At 41.0% G+C, this 8,173-nt stretch overlaps 1 long non-coding RNA gene across 1 annotated transcript in view; it reads left to right on the forward strand.

Moving 5' to 3' along the window:
• Positions 1-7,283, forward strand: part of LOC110284665 — a 25,472-nt gene extending 18,189 nt beyond the window's left edge. The window contains exon 3 of the long non-coding RNA XR_002376972.2: positions 7,134-7,283. This is a non-coding gene — a long non-coding RNA (uncharacterized LOC110284665). The remainder of the gene's footprint in view (positions 1-7,133) is intronic.
• Positions 7,284-8,173: the final 890 nt, after the last annotated feature.

The raw sequence follows: 8,173 nt of genomic DNA on the forward strand, positions 1-8,173 counted from the left end.
TCTCTCTCTCTCTCTCTCTCTCTCTCTCTCTCTCTCTCTCTCTCTCTCGGGATATTTTCTATATTTACATTTCAAATGTAACCCTTTCCTGGTTTCCCTCTCTCCCAGAAACACCCTATTACATCATTTAATCTTTTCGTATGCTACAAATATAAATATTCTGTGAATTCCATTGCATGGAGGACACCAGGCTTGGAAAAATCATCTTGGAGAACCACGTTTAATGCTATTTCTCGTTAAGGCTTGGAAATATTTTAGGTAGATGTATAGTTAAGAGTCAAAATTTGAAAATATTTCGAATTAGTAGACAAATTATTTGGTCCATTAAACCTTAAATTTTAGGTCTGATTTGGGGAGCACTGAAGTTTAGAAATAACTTCTACATTATAGGATGTCCATTTGTTCTTTAAATGGATTGATCCCTAAATTACACATCAGAGCTGACACACCCATTTTACACAGAAGTCTGAATATCTCCATTTCCTTCCTGAGTTGTTCAAGTCAGTGCCCACATCACCATCCCCACCACAGAGGCTTGCCTAGGCCTGAGAGAGACCTGAGAGACAATCCCTTCACCATGATATTTTCTTAGGAAAAAACAGAAAGAATCTGGTAGGAGAAATGACTCACCTATAAATAGATGTAGGTTAGCCCAGACTGGGTTTCCCACCTTGCAGTCTAGAGCTTTCCCTGAGTTACCAAAACCTGTTCAGTTTCCCCCTCACAATTCTTTCTGTAGAACCTGAAAAAGAAACTGTCTGTGGACACTGCTTTGCCCATGTCATTTTTTTACTCAAAATCTCCCAGTATGGGTGGAGCAGTGGCTCAGTGGTTAGAAGTGCTTGCTCTTGCAGATGATCTGGGTTTGTTTCCCAGCCTTCTTATGGCGTGGTTCACAACCATCTGTAACAGTTTTGTAGAGGAGCTATGATGTCCTCTTCTGGTTTCCCAGGGCACCAAGCACATATATTGGGCATACACAAACATATATGTAGGCAAAACACTCACACACGTAAGATGAAACAAAATACTTCTTAAAAAAAGGAAAAGCAGTGAGCACACCTCTATGGACCACTGAAAACACCACCACTCCTAAGCCAGTGTAAGTTCCCCAACCAATCCCTTTAATCAGCTGTTCTACTCTCCTAAATCCACCCACATTCCTGCCAATATGCAATAGTTAGCTGCTCCTGAAGCAGCCGTTCTATGCTTCCTCTGAAATATGCCATTTTCCTATATTGCATTGCTCTCTCTTGCTTTTAAGGATCTTTTCCTAGTCTTTAGTAGGAACTCAATTCAGGCTTCAAAATGCATCTTGAATGACATTTCCTTAGCATATTACCCTTAAATTTCTCCATGCATGGGTGCCGTCCTTGGTCCTTTAAATTGATTTAAAATTAATTTAAAACTTTCTTTCATGCTATTGTATGACATCTATCATAGCTGGAGCATTTGGAATTTGTAGTCTTCTTTCCACATTGTACATCTTCAGTAGAGGATATTTTTATATGCCCATCACCTGTATGGTCTGTGTATAAAAGAATGTACTAAATTATCTTTTTGAAATTAAATATACTAGAAAATGTAAAAAAAATATATATATTATGCTAGGTAGAGTATAAGTGTCTATTTTCTCTGTGGAAATATATTATTCACTTTTGGAAAGATCGTGATAAAATCAATGTTAGTTTATAATTTTAGGTGATATTAGGTTTTAAAATATTCATATGAAAGATGAAAAACAGGGTTAACAGTTTTAGGATGATTTTAATGTAGTTTGACAGGATGGTTTTCTTGTATGTTCTCTGTCAAGTCTCCCTGTGTCATGGGCTAGGTATATGTGTATCTCCAGAAGGAGGGTTACATCTCAGCAGCTCATGACAGTGAGAGACAGGTGCAAGTTCTAATGTGCTGTTGATGTCTTCTTTACTACATGTCTGTAATGTAACTCCATTTTTCATTGTTGTGACAAAGTACCTGAAGAAATGAATGTGTAAGGAGAGAAGGTTTACTTTAGGTAACAGCTTTAGAAATTCTAGCTCATGCTCACTTTGCCTATCTTTTGTGCCTGTGCCAAGGCAGTCCCCTGTGGCTAGGAGACTGTGACAGAACACACCTGCTCACTTTGACAGGAAGATGGGGAGAGAGTGCTAGCCCAGTACCTCCTTCTTCAAAGGCATGTCTCTCCAACTGGGTCCAGTCCCTTACAGGCTCCATCCTCACCTAGTATCTCCAGGCTGGGACCAAGCCACAAGATGAACCTATGAGGGAATGTTTAAGATGACAACTGAAGTACTTGTCTTTTCCTTCAACTGCAAACCCTTGACGATCCCAGGGTCACTTCATACACAAAAGCTGTTGCTGTGCACAGGCAGCTTAGGCGGCATCCTTAGTGTAGACACCAGCCTTGATAGGCTACTCCTAAGTCAGATCCTGAGTGAGGCTGCATTTGCTACTGGAGAACCCTAAGGCTGGGCTCTCTGAGCCTGTTTTCTTAACCTGATTTGACTTTAAACCATTAGTAACCATTACCACAACAAGGGAGCTACTCTGATAGCTCATCACAGTCCATGGAGAACGTGTTTTCCTCTATAACCAAGCGTCTAGAGAACACAGAGTTTTATGTGGCTAAGCCTTTGCCTCCACTTGGAAGAAAACAGCTTATGATAGAGTATGCAGGAAAACCCGGTGAGAGTGATGGATTCAATGCTCTGGATTCCCAGCTTAAGAACCAAAGGGAACCAGGACTCTACACTACCAGAAGTGCTAGTTCTCCATTACAAACCAAACTAGACCAGACCAGACCAGACCAGACCAGACCAGACCAGACCAGACCAGACCAGACCAGACCAAAGTAACCAAACCAAACAGACAAAGCAGGTGACAAGTCTTTCACAGAGTTTAGTCACAGGGCTAAGATTTCAGGAAACTATAACCAAAGCCTAATTCTATGAGTAAGTTACACAATGCATAACTTATCTTCAATGAGAACTAGAGGCATGCAGAAGTCGTGGTGGAGAAATACGGGCATATTAGCATGAAGCTGAGGATCTTATCTGTGATACCCTGCATTGTGCTGAGACCCTACTAGTAAATGCAGCCCCTTCAACCCATGTGAGCAGTTTGTTTTCCATTTATTTCTACATATGTAGGACTGTTACTGAGAATGGATCCAAGACTGTGAGATCAGTGCTGGTGAGATAGCTCATTGGGTAACTGTGCTTGCTGCTCAAGCCTGACAGTCTGAAACCAGTCCCAGAAACCCACAGGAAGGTGGAGAGAAGAGAACAACTGTACAGCGCTGTCCTCTGACTTCTGCATGTGAATGGTGCTACACACCCACATAACATGTAAATACACTCAACAATAATAACTAGAATTTAACAAGAGTCCAGACCACAGCAGTACCATAAAGTTTGATTGTACTGAAAAGACTCAGTAGTGGAGCTCCAGTGGAAATGTCACTACCTTTAATACTGGAGTGACTCCCATTGGACAGTGTGCTATCAGGTGGCCATCCCCATGGTGCTGGGGTAAAAAGAATGTTGTCTGTTGTAGCAAGGGTCAGAGTAGGAGAGGAATAGGTTGTGCTTTCTCCTCTCGGCACATTTTCATGCAGCAGAGGTTTAACCGGATCTGCCTTGGTGAGTAGATCAAGTTCCAGATAACCCCATGTATAATCCCATCTGTAATCCCATGTATAACCTCCATGTATAACCCCATGTATAACCTCTTTGTATAACCCCATGTATAACCTCTATGTATAACCCTTGTGTATAACCCCCATATATAACCACCATATATAATCCCTGTGTGTAACCTTCATGTCTGCTACTTTAGCCACAGTGTTTATAAGTTCACTAGGGGGCCAGCCAGACTAGCAGCTCCAGTCTTCAAAATATGTTCCCTCACTTTCTGTGGTCTCTGGTCTCTGACTTTCACAAATCTATGTTACAGAATCTCAAGGCTAAAAGGAGAACAACACAGGTATCAGTCTCTCCTGGGGTCATATTCACTTTACGAGATTATGACTTATCCTTATTCTTGGAATTCTGCATGTAGTTTTCCTTTTCAGCTGCCTGTCTCATCCAGCAGCAGACATCTGAGCACAACTGTTCACAATCTTTTTAAAAGACCCACCCAATTGTATAAAATCAAATTCCTTTAAAGGTCCTCTCACTGGTATTTGTTCAAAGCATATAGTGACTTGCTGAGGCTTTTGAGTGTCTCCTAGGTAAACATTTCTCCTGGAAAAACCATGAGATCCAACCCAATAAATCCCAAGTCTCCAGGCAGAGTAAACATATACTTTGTTACTTGCACACTGTAAGTAATGGAAAGAGGAAGCCTGGAGCCTTGTATTGCAGCTATTACAGACATAACACTGTCATTCAGTGTGTTACTTCACCTTGAAGGACAATGCTCCAACCTGTAACTTGGACTAGGATAGTACCAGAGTCTTGACCATACTGTTATATCATTTGTTAGCTGCTTTTAATTTGAGCAATGCCTGGTTCCTTCAGTGGTTTTGGACATCATAGTTCTACAACATTCTGAAAAATTTTATCATACAACTAGGCCTTTTGTGGAGGCAGTGTTGGATATGAGGCATGTTGGTAAATCAAGCTTTGTATATGAAAGGGCGTTGGCAAAGAAGATTGGATAAAGGGAAACTATATGTGAAGTAGATACAAATTTCTAATAGGGCCAACTGATGATCCATCTAGGCTGAAGTCAAGTGTAATCAAATGATATTAAATAGATGTCTGGTCCTTGTTGAAAGCAAGCAGGGCATTCAGTAGTAGGCATAGCTAGATCTGTGTGGTAGTCAGCATTCTTTCACTGAAACAAAATACCCATAGCAATGAACTCACTAAGAACAAAAGTTCATGTTGGTCATGGTCTTGGAGGGTCCAGTCTAAGATCAAAAATCCCATTTATTTGGGTCTCTGGTATGTGGGGTGTATCATGACAGGAAAAGTGGTGACTCCATAGGCTGAGCAAATAAGGGTGACCGAGAAGCTGGGGTCCCACAACCACCCTGACAAGTAAACTTCCAGTAATCTAAGAGTCTTCCACCAAACCCCTCTTCCCTATCCCATTAGTGCCATCCTGGAGAAACAATCTTTAACACAGACCTTTAGGGCACTTTTGTACACCTATGACAATCTGTTCTAGTAAGAAAAACGTAGCTTGTTCCACCCCTACTAACTTAATAGGTTTATTGCCATAGCATTGCTGAGGCATAGCTGAGTGGCTACTCTGCCCATCTGGTTGTTGAGAGAGTCTTAGGTAGTAGATGCTCTTAAGAAATAAAAAGATGTACAATGTGAGCCCATTGTCATAAGTTCATATATAGACCTCCTCCCACGTGTTTTCTTTACATTCATTGTCCATGCTCAGTATTAAATGCTTTCTTTCTTTTTTTTTTTTTAAGACCAGACCATTGGTTGTTATCTGGGACTTTCACATATGCATCTCCCAGACCCCCTTTCCCTCTATGCAGTAGATGGTCGGGTATATGTTCTGCCTTCTTTGGTGTCTGCTATAAAGTTCTTATGCCACTTTTCTTTTGAACTGTTCCTGTAAGGCTAGAGGTGGTGTATGCCCACATATCACGTTAACTCAACTGTGAACTAAGCCTAGGTAATTTTCTACTTCCTTGATTGTTCACAGGGAAACACCCTTCAAACCAGATGTTCAAGTTGATGGTGAGGCATTCATGCAATAGCGGCAGGTGATATGGGAATACGGGTCACTTATCAGTCACCTATTTATGTGATATAAAATCCCTGGGACATCTCGATCTGATTATAAACATGATATTCTTGTTTTGCGTGTGCACACTGACCCTTTGATTGTGTGATACCACTTCCTTCTCCATAGGAAGCTCTGATGAGAGAGGTACTTTATATCCCATGATTGGGTGCATTTTCAAAGCTATTATATTTATTACTTTTCTCTTTGTTCTGACACAATATACCTAATAAAAGCAACTTGAAGATAGGAGCGTTTATTTTGGCTCATACTTTGAGGGTATAGTTCACCACAGTAGGGGAGTCATGGCTGCAGGGTTGTGAAGCAGTTGGTCACAGTGCATTTGAAGGTAGAAAGAAGGCTGGGAGGACTGCTCATGCTCAGCTTGCTTTCACCTTCTTATTTAGTTCAGGATTCGAGCTTTTGAAATGGTGCCAGTCACATTAGGGAGGGCCTTACAAATTTGATCCAGTCTCGAAACTGTCACAGAGATACCCAGAGGGTTGTCTCCTAGGTGATTGTAGATCCTGTCAATTTGACAATCAGTTGTAACCACTGAAGATACTAAAAACTTCGTTTTTTAAAATTGAGAGAGGTCTTGTACTGCTGAAGACAAGCCTCTATTTTCTAATTTGAGAGGTATATACTTCAGTTCTCTTACTGGCACTTTCCGGAAATCCCAGGGCAGGCATATAGCTCATTACACAAGTCGAGTGTTCAAGTTTGGGTCAGTGCTCATCCAAAGGCCAGTATTCTCAAGGCTTTTTCACCAGCCAGAATGTGCATAGGCAGATGGCAAAACCGTTTAGGAGGTGGAGCTTAGTGTGAAGAAGTTACCTCATTGGAAGTTTAGTATTGTGATATTAGAGGGGATACTGTGATCTTCTAGGCCCGCCCCTCTTTTGTTTCCCAGCAGTCATGAGGAGGGAAGTTCATCCTACCAGGTGTCTTCATTTCTTACTGCTTTGGCACAGATGCAAAGGGAAATAATCAACAGACCATAGGTGGTATTTCTCAAAATCATGAATCAAGCAAACCATTCCTTTGTCAAGTTGATTATCTTAGGGACTGTCCTAGTGTGATAGAAAGCTGACTAATAAGCTCTAAGTCCAAGCTTACTTGGTAGCTTGGAGTCAACAAAGAGTCTTGTGAGTTAACGTGAATTAAACCATATTTGCTCCCTAAAAAAATCTAGAAAGGCTCTCCAAGATTTGCACTCCTTTCTTTTTTGGCAGAGACAAGAGGCCCAAGAACCTCTTATCATTTACTAAGAAAGAATGCTTTAGGCTTCCTATGTTATGTGTATGCCCAAAAACTTTCCTTGATGAGGCAACTAGTAAATGTCCATATCATTAATCTCTCATTATCTTCCCCAGACATCTGGCGAACTTGGCATTTCCTGTGTCACAAAGCAAATTAAGTGTGATCAACATAGTCAGCCAATGTGATGACCGTCTTAACATCAAGAAAATCAAGATTCCTATGGACCATTGTTGCGGGAAATATTAAAAAATGAACCCACCAGTTCTCCATGGGGCCAGACCACTCTCCTGCACTCCTGCGGCTGCCATCAACTCTCTCCATCTAGCCCCTGCAGCATCTGGCTCACTTGTCCCAGGAGTCACTAGTTCTTCCTCAGCGTAACTAAATAGAACCACCAACCTCAAGGTTGGATAACACAATACCCACTAACCTGGTAAAATCAGGACTCTTAAAGCTTAATTAACTAATCAGATTTATGTATCAACAATATCATAATTTATAAGATGCCAACACAACAACTTCAGAGTCAATTGACAATGACAAAAGCTTTATCCCAATTAATCTAACCTTCCAATACCATGACTACTTGTGGTTGGTAAATGCCACTTGGGTTCATGTCTGCAGCCATCTTCCTTCTCCTTTCCTCTTCCTCTCTCCCCTGAGACACTCTGTCTCTGCAACACTTAGCTCTGCCTCCCTTTTGCCTGTTCAATCACAGGCCTCCTCTGGACTAATGTAATTGGACAAGGAAAATCCTGCAACATATCACCCCTTCTGTTTAATTAAACAAAAAAAACCCCTTTCTTTCAAAATAAAATTTGAGCACAGCTATTATCATTTTGTAATTTATATGGTATAAGATAGACCTAATACCCAGTCTAATATTTTTGCCAATAAAATTGAACACTGACCTCTATCCTAACTTTAAAATTCTGTACCTGGCTGTGTCCCAGCTTCAGATAGAATGCCATCTGAAAACCATCCTCTCAAATCTACTCTCTCAAAGTAAATAGCCTGGTTTGGCTTATGAGACTGTAAGTCTTCAACCCCATTAGAAATCCAAGAATGACTGATGTTAACTGAAAATATATAGGAAGCCTAACACAGCTTCCAAAACTTAGCCAATTTATAGAGACCGCTGATCACCTGGACA

Source organism: Mus caroli, chromosome 18 (assembly GCF_900094665.2).
Source record: "Mus caroli chromosome 18, CAROLI_EIJ_v1.1, whole genome shotgun sequence".
Lineage (NCBI taxonomy): Eukaryota > Metazoa > Chordata > Mammalia > Rodentia > Muridae > Mus > Mus caroli.